The 13,551-nt window shown below is 42.3% G+C and overlaps 1 long non-coding RNA gene across 4 annotated transcripts in view; it reads left to right on the forward strand.

Annotated features, from left to right (window-relative positions):
• The window catches only part of LOC132402732 (uncharacterized), a 126,524-nt gene that overhangs the window by 85,505 nt on the left and 27,468 nt on the right, over positions 1-13,551 (forward strand). For 2 of the 4 annotated variants that reach the window (XR_009515051.1, XR_009515053.1), the window contains exon 3: positions 4,379-4,567. The exons of 1 other annotated variant lie outside the window; for it this stretch is intronic. This is a non-coding gene — a long non-coding RNA (uncharacterized LOC132402732). Of the gene's footprint in view, positions 1-4,378; positions 4,568-6,923; positions 7,011-13,551 lie in introns of those variants that run through there. One more of the 4 variants, XR_009515054.1, reaches the window with a different exon arrangement.

The following is a 13,551-nucleotide window of genomic DNA, read 5'->3' on the forward strand; positions in this document are numbered from 1 at the left end:
AAATCAATGTATTGAGTTTTGGAGTTGGGATGCTGTGTTGAAATTGTATAAGATGTTGGTGAGGCCTAATTTGAAGTATTGTGTGTAGTTTTGGTCACCTTTGTACAGAAAAGATATAAGTAAGATTGAGAGAGTGCAGAGAAAATTTATAATGATGTTGCTGGGATTTGAGGACCTGACTTATAGGGAGAGGTTGAATAGCTTGGATCTTTATTCCCTAGAACATAGAAGATTAAGGGAAGATTTAATAGGGGTACTGTATACAAAATTATAAGGGGTATAGATAGGGTAAATGCATGCGGGCCTTTCCAACTGAGGTTGGGTGTGACTACAACTAGAGGTAATGGGTTAAGGATGAAAGGTGAAATGTTTAAAGGGAAACATGAGGGGAAACTTCTTTGTTCTGAAGGTAGTGAGTGTATGGAATGAGCTGCCAGTGGAAGTGGTGGATGCAGAATAAATTTTGCCATTTAAGAAAAATGTAGATAGGTGCACAGATGGTAGGGGTATGGAGGGCTATGGCACAGGTGCAGGTCAATGGGTTGAGGCTGATTAATGGTTTGGCACTGAATAGATGGGCTGAAGGGCCTGTTTCTATGCTGTAATGTTTTATGACTAAAGGCAGCATCCGTTATTAAAGACCTCCAATACCCAGGGCATGCCCTTTTCTCACTGTTATCATCAGGTAGGAGGTACAGAAGCCTGAAGGCACACACTCAGTGAATCAGGAAAGGCTTCTTCCCCTCTGCCATCAGATTCCTAAATGGACATTGAACACTACCTCAGTTGTTTTAATATAATTTATGTTTTTGCATGATTTTAATCTATTCAATATACATATACTGTAATTTATTTATTATTATTTTATTTTTTTCTTCTATATTATGTATTGCATTGAACTGCTGCTGCTAAGTTAACAAATTTCACATCACATGCCAGTGATAATAAACCTGATTCTGACTTTATCTCTACCTGTGTGAGCCACACAGACTGGGAAAGTTGGGTTCTGACTTCCAATCTAAATTTTTGAGATTTAACCAGTACAAAATTAAGGTATAAAATTATTTTTTTTAAGTAAGGATTGGAAAAAATGTTAGTTTTTAAAATGCAAAAGTCTGTTATGAGGCATATCTGCTGTCAGTAGAGCAAGGATTTCTGATTTGTTATCCTGGTCATTCCCTATTTCCACTACTTTTATGAGGCACTGATTTTGTTTCATCCACCACCTTTAAAGGCTTGAATTCCACATCAAACCACTCTTGTTCTCAGTTAGTTCAGCACAGGTCTTGGATTAAACCAAGTACTAAACTACCTCCATTCTTCCATAGGTTATGTATTTACCCATAAACCACTGCAGTCCAATCATTTCATAATGTGTTAGAAATACTGCCCAGTTGATATACAAGCTGCAAGTACAGTATATCGCCTGATGACTGAGGACATGACAAGGGAACTGGTGGCATAAAAATCTGCAGTTGTTCATGGAACATTGTAACATTCAACTCACTTACTTTCTTATTATGAACATTAAATTCTGTACACGAGTTGTACAAATTTTTTAAAATCCCTTTTTTAATTTTACATAAGAAATAGGAGGACGAGTAGGCCATCTGGCCCATCGAGCCTGCTCCACCATTCAACAAAATCATGGCTGATCTGACAATGGACTCATCTCCACCTACCTGCCTTTTCCCCATAAACCTTAATTCTCCTACTATGCAAAAATCTATCCAATCCTGTTCTAAATATATTTACTGAGGTGACCTCCACTGCTCCATTGGGCAGAGAATTCCACAGATTCATCATTCTCTGGGGAAAAGCAGTTCCTCCTCACCTCCATCCTAAATCTACTCCAATGAATTTTGAGGCTATGTCCCCTAGTTCTAGTCTCACCTACCAGTGGAAACAACTTTCTATCGTATCTAACCTTTTCATAATCACATATGATTGTATAAGATCTCCTCTCATTCTTCTGAATTCCAGCTAGTACAGTCCCAAACAACTCAATCTCTTCTTTGTAATGTAAATCCTTCTTTGTAAATTGGAAGCAACCATCTTTCTGAAGAAAACAATTAATTCATTCTCAATGTACCATTCTTAGAAATGGAGAAATAAGAGTCTGCAGATGCAAGAATCTGAAGCAACAAACAAGAAGCTGGAGGAACTCAGTGGATCTGATTATCCCTGGAGGGAAACATACAATTGATGTTTCGAGTCAGACCTTTCATCTAGATTTGGAAAGTTAAATCAATGGCAGAATAAACACAATAAATAGCAGGGTCCTGAGGAAAGTTGTTGAGCAGGGAGGCTTGGTTCCCTGGAAATGGTGAGGAAGGCATATGATGGACCTGTTTTCATTGATCAATTCATTTAGTGCAAGATTTGAACCTTATGTTGTTGTTAAGCCACACTTTGGAGTGTTGTGTACAGTTCTGGTCACTGTACTGTAGGAAAGATGTGATTAAGCTGGAGAGGGTGTAGCAAAGATCCACAAGGATGCTGCAGGCTTGAATTAGAAGGAGAGATTGGATAGGCTGGGACTGTTTTTGCTGAAACAAAGGAGGCTGAGAAGACAAAATAATGAGGGGCATAGATAGGATAGATAGCTGGTGTCTGGTTCCCATTATATGGATATACTGTAGATATCTGGAATGAGCTGTCAGAGGAGATGGTAGGAACACCAACAGTAGGAACAGTTAAGAGCAATCTGGACAGGTCATGAATAAGCAAAGTACAAAGGAGGATGGAATTAATGTAAGCAAGTGGGTTTAGTATAGATGGGCACCATGGTCATTGAGCTTGTCAGATCCTCTCCTATCAGATTCCCCCTCCTCCATCTCTTTATCTTTTTTACCAATCAACTTCCCAGCTCTTTACTTCATCCCCTCCCCTTCTCCCTGTTTCACTTATCACCTACCACCTTGTACTTCTTCCTAACCTACCCCACCTTGTTACACTGATTTCTCAGCTTTCTTTCCAGTCCTGATGAAGGCTCTCAGCCCAAAATGTCAACTGTTTACTCTTTTACATAGATGTTGTGTGGCCCGCTGAGTAACTCTTACTGAGTTATCTGTGCTGCTATGGTCATAAAGCTACACAGTAGAGAAAAAGTTCCTTTAACCCAAATGACCCAAGCTGGTCATGACATCCTCCCTGAAAGTCCCAGTTGCCTGCACTCAGCCCATAACCCTCCAAAGCTTTTGAATCTTAAGTACTCTACCTATCCAAAAACTTCTTGAATGTTTCGATTATACCTGCCTTAACTACTTCCTCTGGCAGGCAGCTCATTCCAAATACTCATTACTCTCTGTCTAAAGAAGTTACTTATCAGGTCTCTTAAATCTCTCCCTTCATATCTTGTATCTGTGCCCTCTAGTTTTTGGACTCCCCAACCTTGGGGGAAAGGCTATGACCATCCACCATATCCATAGCACTAATGATTTTATAACTTCTATGAGATCACCCCTCATTGTCCTGTGCTCCAAGGAATAAAAATCCAGCATGACTGACACCTTCCTATAACTTAGTCCCTCTTGTCCAGGCAGCACCCTCACAAATCTTTTCTACACCCTCTTCAGTTTGACAATGTCTTTTTTGTAACAGGATAATCAACACTGCAACAATTTGTATAACTGCAACATAATGTCCCTACTCCCAAACTCGGTGACCTGACCAAAGAAGACCAGCATGTTAAATGCCTTCTTCACCGCCCTGTCTACTTGCCTGGTCACTGACATCAAACTGCATTTGTACTCCCAGGTTCCTCAGTTCCATAACATTCCTTAGTGCCCTGCTTCTCCTGTTTCTGAGCTGTAAGCTCCATGACTGTGTTTGCAGTGCACTGTTCTGAATCTTATGCTATGCAATTGAGAAGAGCCCTGTGGAGAAATTGAGAAGACTTGCACTCTGCTGCTGCCGGAAGCCTTGTGATGGCCAGTATTGTAGCATCATTGGAACATGAACATGCATCTTGGGCACAGGCCATATGCAGCAGAAACCAAGGGAAGTAGAAATAGAAAGTAATCCAAACAAGAATGAGGGTATCAATTCCGTTTATTTTGTGGTTGGATGTTTTAAAAGCATTGAATTTGTATCATAGTTATTCAATTGTCATAAGCATACAGTTGCTACCTTAGATGAATTTCAGTTCTGGCCACCTCTGTACAGAAAGGATCGAAGAGGGTGCAGAGGATATTCACCAGGCTGATGCCTGAATTAGAAAGCATGTCTTGTAAGGATAGGGTGAATAAGCTAGAACTTCTCTCTTTGGAGGGATGGAGGTTGAGAGGTGACTTGGTAGTGGCGTACAAGATGAAATGTGGCACAGATAAAGTGGACAGTTCTATGTTCTAATGATAGGTGCTTTTCTTTTCTGCAGGTACAATTTTGGATGAGAGCTGAAAATTTGCCCAATGACTATTTTTTACAGAAAGTGCTGAAAGCTGTGGGTGCTGTTTATTTCAGTGTGATGCGGCAGTGAATTTAATGGATCTATATAATTCTTGCTTCTTCTGCACTAATGAATCACCAGCTTGTACAAAGAAAATGAACTCCACTACAAGTCTCTGTAAGTGCCATTTCTCAGATGCATTTGTGTAGAGCATCACAACTGTTGTCACTGATAATAAAATAACTGGACAAGGAGCATATGCATTCTTATAACTCAAATACATATCATTTACATATGCACAAGGAGAACAGCATGGCCCCTGTCAGCATAGTCTGATATTTTTGTACAGAATTTGGTTGTCAGTTACAGATATTGACAATTTGGTAAATTGTATGTTTGAATTCCTTACTTTCAAGATCAATCGCCATTTACAATAGAAGTGTTAAACGTCAATTAAAGCTACAAGCTGACGACCAATGATACTTTGAAGTTAGTATAGCAATTGTCTCTGAGTTTTTTTTTATGAAATTCCAATTATTATACTAATGTACAATCATTTTACAAATCAAAAGACCAGGCAAATTATAACTAACATATACTAAACTAACACATTCCCATCCTCTTGATGGTATTCAACTCCCATGGTGTCCACTGGTCCCAAAACACTTCCATGTTAGCCGAGGATGTCGCTTGTTCTTTTTTGACAGCTAACTGGGCACATAACATACCTCCTTAACATTGCCAGGCAGCAGGACCGTTTGCTGCCAGTCTCCTGGACCCTAGGTTGGCAATCTTAGCCAGCCCCAGAAGCAGGTTAACTAGGATATCCTCCTCTCTTCCTGCCCCACCCCCCACTTACGGGATGATCAAAGGTGAAGAGGATGGGGCTTTGACTCTTAGCTGTTGGGTGTGTTTCACATCTTCCTGTTATTTCTATTTCATCTGTCTCTGGCACCCACTACTGTGTAAAGGAAAGTTTCTAGGTTGATGAAGTGCTGCCACAAACGAACAGTGTTACTCTGGGGCCAAGGTGCAAAACACTCTACCAACTGTCATATATAGCAGCCCATATAAGATATCAGTAAAATAAAGAGGTTCTTCATCTTCAAGGGGGTTCTGAAACCAAAACAGGGGCAGAGGGAACTGTGTAAACTCCAGACAGAGTTGCAGTGATTTCTGCTTTTGCAGTTGAAGGGGGTGGATGTCGGGGAGGAGTTACGAGAGGTGAAGAGTCGGCAAGCCCAGCACTTCGCCACCGAATCCTCCAAGATCATCTTCTGATCAAGGGTCCAAACAGTGGAACAGGACGAGACAAGCTCACGCTGCTTCTTCCAAAAGGTGCACAGAGGGAGCTCTGTGATTCGCAAACTTAAGGAAGAGAACAGCTCAGTCATGTCCTCGCAGACAGACATATTGAGGATCTGTAGGTCCTTCTATGCCAGTCAGTATGACAGAAAGGCCACAGGCACCACAGCCTCCCACAACTTTCTGTCGTCTATCACGTAGGACTTAGACAACATCAAGCGGGAGAGTCTGGACCAGCCACTGACCCTGGACGAGCTGACAGACTCCATCCGTTCCTTTCAATTGAGTAAGACTCCCGGAAGTGACGGCTTACTGGTTGAGTTGAATTTGGCTCTGTGGAACTAGATGGGTCCAGACCTGCTGGAAATGTACAACACTATGCTTCTAGCCGGCAGCATGTCGGAATCCATGAGGAAGGGCATCATCACCCTCATCTACAAGCAGAAGGGGGAAAGGGATGACATTAAAAATTGGAGGCCCATATTACTCCTGAATGTGGACTACAAGATCATGTCCAAGGCTATCGCCAACAGGATCAAGTCTGCTCTAGGACAGCTGATCCACCGGGACCAAACCTGTGCTGTACTGGGCTGGAAGATCTCGGACAGCCTCGTGCTGCTGAGGGACACTATCACCTACGTGCAGGACAGGGGTGGACAACTGCCTGGTCAGATTGGATCAGGAGAAAGCCTTCATCAGGTTATCACACACATACATGAAGAATCAGAATCCTTTATTATAGCCAAGTATGAGGACACATACAGGGAATTTGATGCTGGTTTCCCTGAGCTCTCTCTGTACAGAATTAAAAACAAACAAAAAAAATAGTGCAAATAATCATAAACTGTATACAATGAGGTCCACCTCATTGAATGTACAGGTGGACTTGATTTATAATGGACTAAAATTCAAGTGTTCGTAAGACTGATGGCATACAGAAAGAAACTGTTCTTGTACCTATTTGTCCTGGCATACAGTGATCTAAAGCGCCTACCAGAAGGAAGAAGTTGGAACAAGTGTTGTCCAGGGTGTGATGGGTCTACAATAATGCTGCTTGCTCGCAAAAATGAAGGATGGGATTTGGGGAGGGAATCAGGAATTGGATCAAACTGCTCTACACAGACATGTGTAGTGCAGTCCAGATCAATGGGTGGGAAACAGATAGCTTCCCTATCAAGTCTGGAGTCAGGCTACCTTCTCTCCCTTGTCTTGTTTGTATGTTGCATAGAACCCTTTGCTGAAGCCATCAAGAAGGATGAGGGCATAAGAGGGTGACGCTGGCAAGCACTGGAGGGTCCCAAGTGAAAACCTCCCTGTACATGGACGACGTCGCCATCTTCTGCTCTGATCCGAGGTCAGTTCACAGTCTGATTAGCATCTGCGACCTGTTTGAACTGGTATCAGGGGCCAAGGTCAACCGCACGAAGAGCGGAGGCATGCTCTTCGGCTACTGGCCTGACTGATCCAGTGTCCCCTTTACCATCAGGTCTGATTACGTGAAGGTGTTGGGGATCTGGTTCTGGCAAGTAATGAGAACTGGCTGGAGCAGACTGTCAAGGTAAAGCAGAAACTGGGCTCCCTATCGATAACAGACAATAACCTTGTCATCAGGTGTGAGGTGCTTTCAGTGCTGCTGTACTTGGCGCAAGTGTGGCCCATCCCCTGCTCCTGCAGTTCGGAAATCACCTGAGCTGTCTTCAGGTTCATTTGAGGATCAAAGATGGAGCGGGTCAGACAGGTCACCATGCACAAGTCTCTGGACAATGGGGGCAAAAACATTGCCCTCAATCTGATGTCCAGCTTCGTCTGTGGCTGCATCAGGTTGTGTGTGGAACCCAAAATATGTGGGCATCAAGTTACCACTATGTGCCCCTGTCACCCTGGTTACGAAGGATGGGTCTGGCCCCATTTCTGTGCAATACACCAGTCAGCTGGACGTTGCCGCATCACCTGTCCTTCGAGGTGAAGTTCTTCCAGAACAATGCCTTTTGACCACAGGGCCAGCACTGGTCAACACGGAATGTCCTGCAGACACTGCAGGAGAAGGATGTGATGGACACATTGGGGTGGTTCCCTGAGCAGACTGTCCAGGTCATCTGGGGAAAATGCCTCATCGCCAGACCTCACCAACAGGCACCAAGACCTCGCCTAGCTGGCTGTGAGAAGGGCCTCCCAGTCATCCTTCCTGTTTGCCCGGAACATCGTCTTTACATCCCGCTGCCCACGGGAGGACTGCAATGGAGAGGAATCAGTAACCTAACTCTTTTCACACTGTGGGTTCACGGAGAAGGTGTGGAGCCGGATGAAAGGGCTGGTGTCACGATGGATCCCCAGCAGTTGCGTAACAGAGGATTCTGTGATCTACGGGCTGTTCCTGGGAGCGCACATAGTGACAAACATCCGGTACTACTGGCGGATCATCAACTCAGTGAAAGATGCTCTTTGGGCAGCCTGAAACTTGATGGTCTACCAGCACATTGAGATGTCCGTGGCAGAATGGTGCTGACTGGCACATTCTCAGCTGCAGAAGCACGTTCTAAGGGATGCACTGAAAGTTGGTGCAGCCATCGCAAGGGCTTGGAGGGGAAGGACCATGATATAAGGTTCTTCACCCATGGGAGTGGGAGGGGTTGTGTGGCGGGGTGTATACCCCTCAACAATGGTTGTACAATATGAACCAGCAGAGTGCCATGTGAATGGCTGAAATTGGTAAATTATATGGAACGTAATGGTAATGTCTGTAAAGTATTCAGAGTTATTGAATGGTTTATTGTAAATAATTTTATTATGAATAAAGTACATTTTGTTATAAAAATCAGTCACATACTGTCACACTAAAAATATAGTCCAAGATGCTTGAGTCCATGTATGTTACAGCAGTCTGCAGTTGAACACAATACGGCTGCGGGGTAGGACCAGTTTCAGCTGGGACACCAGGCTACACTGCCCTCAGCATTCCAGTAGAGCACACCAACTCTACAGCCTCACCTGGACAGCTGTAAACGAATAACACATCTTACAAGAGCAAAGTTCACTCACTTCAAAGGTCGGCCTTTTGTAGGTTTGACTATATACTGCCACAGTCATTCTCACCTAGTTGTTGTCTTTAACATTTGCCTTACTGGAATTTTCACACAACCGATCCCAATATTTTTTTTATCAAAATAGTCTTTATTCATAGTATAATTATTTACAAGAATAAACAATGTAATGCCTTTTCATTCTAACAACACATTGATTATGAATAAGTAGTGTTCCATTACATTATTCCTGTGGCCCCCTGGGCTCATACACTACTAGAACAATTGAGGGGCTTCCTCACTCAATCCAAACCCTCCTTGTCCAGTAACAGAAGCACCCTGTACTGTGGTCCTCAACCAATCACAGTCCTGTTCATTGGGGTTAAGATTGAATGAATACCTAGTTCATATGATTTTTTTCTCCTTGGTCAACATTGATTCAAGGAGAGGATGAGAGATCCACTGTTTCCCTTTCTCGATTACTCTATTTTTTACAATATAAGTTGTATCGGGAACAGCTTCTACCTTAATCCATTGATTCAAGGACACTGAACCCTTAGTGGTCTTGCAGAGTAAGGTGTATTATAGGTTACATCTCCATACAAGGAAGAAAAACAAGGAGAAAAAAAGTTAGAATGTTTTACAATGTCCTAGTGGCTGTGTTTACATTGAGTTATTGATGGAGTATTCAAATTCTTTTCCTTCTTCAAATCAAGATCTTTAAATGTGAATGAGTTAGGGAGTTTAATAGACCATCTGCCAGATCAGGAAACAAAGGAATAAAGAGCAAGAGAACAAACATCTACTCAAATGATTTAGTGGACCACAGCTGGAGTGCAAACAAGGGAGGTCAGCAGGAGTGGTACAGGAAACAATTCAGCGAGTGATATTTTACATTCCAGACCAGGCTAATGATCTGGTTCTTGCTAACTGCAAACTGAAAAAGAGGTGCTTTATGCAAATTAGGGAGATGTAGACACTCAAGTGAGAAACTTCACAGTTTATTTTGATTTTGTTGTCTCAGATCTCATTCCTTTATTGCAACTTGTACCCCATCTTCATCTCCAGTTTGCTTCATTTTCAGAAGTAATTTTCTTACAATTGAACTTCTTGGTGCACCCGTGACCGTGTTTGTGTTATTGAGCATGGGAAACAAGTCCACTACATCCCTGCCAGCCATCAAATAGTTATATTATCAGAAGTGGAAAGGGTGAGCAGTTTCAGGTTGCTGGGTGTCAACATCTCTGAGGATCTATCCTGTACCCAGCATATTGATGCAATTGCAAAGAAGGCACTGTGTTGTTAGGTGCGTGCATAATAAAGAAATTCAGTTCCCAGTGTGCAGTGTGGGCAGTTCAGCCAGAACTGTAAGGACATTGGTGAGCTAGTCACACGAGCTGGAGCCATTACTGTTAATAAATGTTTTAGTTTTTACCCACGCTGTTTGTACTTATTAAAACAAACATAACGTGGTGACGAAAGTCAGCATGAAGTCTAAATACGGAGCATAAATGAATACTGCAAGTGTTAGTCACTTAGAGACACTAGTGATGGAGAAGTTGGCCAGCAAGGCAACAGACCACGTTGTTCCTGAATTAACCGATAGAGATTCAGGTGGGAACTCAAAATGGATAACCTAAACCTGCCCACACCTATATAGTTTACCAGCAATCGAGCTGAGAGCTGGAAACGCTTCAAACAGTGATTCAGCAGCAAGTAGAGCAGGAGGGACTGATGAACATCTGAAAGAATCTCTCTATATGTAATTGGCGAAGGTGCTTTGGGTAACTACAACAGCTTTCAAATTGATGAGACAGCCTGTTCATTGGACACTGATGACAAAATTTAGAGAGTATTTTAGTCCCAAGTAAAAACCTCACATCTGAGAGGTACAAGTTCTTTTCCTGTGACCAGAAACAAGGTGTTAGCTTTGACCAGTACTTAACTGAGCTTCACAGACTGAGTAAGTGCTGTGAGTTTGGAGTTTTGAGAGATTCACTAATCAGAGACAAAATAGTTTGTGGAACTTCAAATAATGGGCTCAGAGAAAGAATATCCCTTGTAAAAGATATAATGCTGGGTAAGTGTTGTGTGTTGGACAGCAGAGACCATCAAGCTAAGGAGCTGCACAGGGCAGAAGCACCAGTGCAAACTGAAAATGGGCAGAGCACATGGTGTTTCCCAAAGCAACAGCAAAGCAAAAAGTTAGGATTAAACAGCAAATGTGGAAGTAGGCACATTCCAAAGATGTGTCCTGCTTATGGAAAGTTCTGCAATAATTGTGGGAAGAAGAATCATTTTGTAAAGTGCTGCAAAGATGGGGAGGTAAGACCAAGAGAAAGGTGCACACTGTTGCTGAGGAAATGGAGGAAGTCTTTGTAGATTTTCTACGGACTGTGTGCTGATAAAACAGAATAGATCATTCCAGTGAATGTGAATGAGAATGGGCAGCAGCAGGGACAGATGTGAATGTAAATTCCATTCAAGCTTAAGACCAGAGCCCAGGCAAATCTGTTTTCCATGGATGATGACAAGACCCTCCCAATAAAGAGTAAGATTTACTCAGTAAAGTTAAAAAGTGGCAAGCTGTACTGGAAAGAACGTTCCAGTAAAAGGGGGCTATATAGTGACCTTCAAGCATGAGGGACAGCAGCTAAAGTCAAAGCTACTGATTGTAAAAAATAAAGTACAGCCAATATTAGGTCTGAGTGCATGGGAAAAGCTCAAACTGGTGAAAAGATTTTTGTACAAGCAAGCTGGATGAACTCAGCAGGTCGGGCAGCATCCGTTGAAATGAGCAGTCAACGTTTCGGGCCGAGACCCTTCGTCAGGACTGAAGAAGGAGGGGGCAGGGGCCCTATAAAGAAGGTGGTGGGGGGGAAGGTACAGGTGAAAAACCAATCAGTGGAAAGATCAAGGGGTGGGGGAGGGGATAGGCCGGAGAGGTAGTGGCTTCACAGTCCAAAGATGACCACGCTTGACTTATGGAAGAATATGCAGATGTCTTTGATGAGCTTGGATGCTTCCCTGGTGTACACAAAGTTCATATACATTAGACACTGGTTCCTGTGGTCCATGCATGCACAAAAGTTGCTGTTAGCACTTTGAGACAAACTCAAATAAGAACTAGCATGATTGGAATTGGAAAATGTCATGCAGAAAATTGAAGAACCAACAGATTGGGTGAGTTCACAGGTCATTGTGCAAAAAAAAGGAGCATTGTGGATATGTCTAGACCAAGTGATCTCAATAAAGCCATCATGAGAGAGTATTTTAAATTGCCAACACAGAAGGAGATCATGTCCCAGTTTGCAGGTGCCAAGTGTTTCGCAAACTCCACATGTTGTTTGGGTTTTGGCAGGTGAATCTGGATAAGCCAAGTTCGAGACTGGGTACTTTTATCACACCGGAGGGAAGATATGGCTTTCTTCGGTTACCATATGGGATCCTGTCCGTAGCAGAAGTCTATCATAAAACCATCCACGTGATCTTTGAGGGTATGCCTGGTGTCAAGACCATGATGGATGACATTATCGTTTGGGGGTCCACCAAGGTTGAACATGGTGCATGACTGAGTAGCTAGATGTGACACGAAGTGTCAATTTGAAATTAAATAAAGAGAAATGTGAGTTTTATGTTAAAACATTGCTTTCATAGGAAATGTCATATTGGAAGAGGAAGTGAAGCCTGACCCAGGAAAGATTCAGCCATTGAGAACATGAGGAGGTGAGATGTTTCCTGGGGATAGTGACTTTCTTGGCTAAGTTCATCTCTTGACTGTCTACAGTACCAGCACATAGTTCACTCCTTGAGCAATGAAATGAGTGGATTTGGTCTCACGAGCAAGAAGAGTGTTTCCAGAGGCTGAAAAGAATCCTAACTGAAGAGGCAGTGCTGGAAGTTTTATGATCCAGAAAGGTGTACAAGAATCTCAGATGATGCGTCCCAGTACAGCCTTGGAGCAGTACTACTGCAGCGGCATGATGACACGTGGCTACTTCTATGCACAGATAGAGAAAGAGCTTCTTATCAGCACATATGCATGTGAAAGGTTCCATCAGCACATCTATAGACAAGCTTTTGAAGTGAAGACAGACCATAAGCCACTGATCTCAATTATGTCCAAACCACTGAATGACTGTCCCATGAGGATACTGTGTATGTTGATAAGGCTGCAGAAATATGATGTGAAGATGATCTACACACTAGAGAAATATATGGTTGCTGCTGATACACTGTCTTGAGCAGTAAACAGGAAAGAAAAGAGTGACCAAGAGAGTAATGCTGATACAGAGGCCTATGTTGAAATGATTGTCACTGTCATTCCAGTATCTCCCAATAGAACATGGAAGATTAGGGCAGCAGAAGGGACAGATGAAACAATGAAAGTATTCAAAAAGGCAATACAGTAAGGATGGCTGGTAACTAAGAATGACTGTCCCATGTGTATTTGTGATTACTGGGCATGCAGAGCTGGACTATTAATAGTGGAAGGTATAGTCTTAAAAGAGAACAGATTTATGATTCTACTGTTGATATACAAGGAAATGCTCCAAAAATACATGAAGGGCATCTCGCTGAGGAAATTGTAAATGAAGAGTTCATGAAGTGATATATCAGAATCAGGTTTATTATCACCAGCCTGTGACATGAAAGTTAATTTAACAGCAGTAGTTCAAAACAATACATAATCTAACAGAGAAAAAAACAATAAATATTTTTTAAAAAATAAATAAACAAGTAAATCAGTTACAGTATACATATATTGAATATACTTATAAAAATGTGCAAAAACAGAAATACTGTATATTTTTTTAAAAGTGAGGTAGTGTCGAA

The sequence above is a fragment of the Hypanus sabinus genome, chromosome 12 (genome assembly GCF_030144855.1).
Source record: "Hypanus sabinus isolate sHypSab1 chromosome 12, sHypSab1.hap1, whole genome shotgun sequence".
Classification (NCBI taxonomy): domain Eukaryota; kingdom Metazoa; phylum Chordata; class Chondrichthyes; order Myliobatiformes; family Dasyatidae; genus Hypanus; species Hypanus sabinus.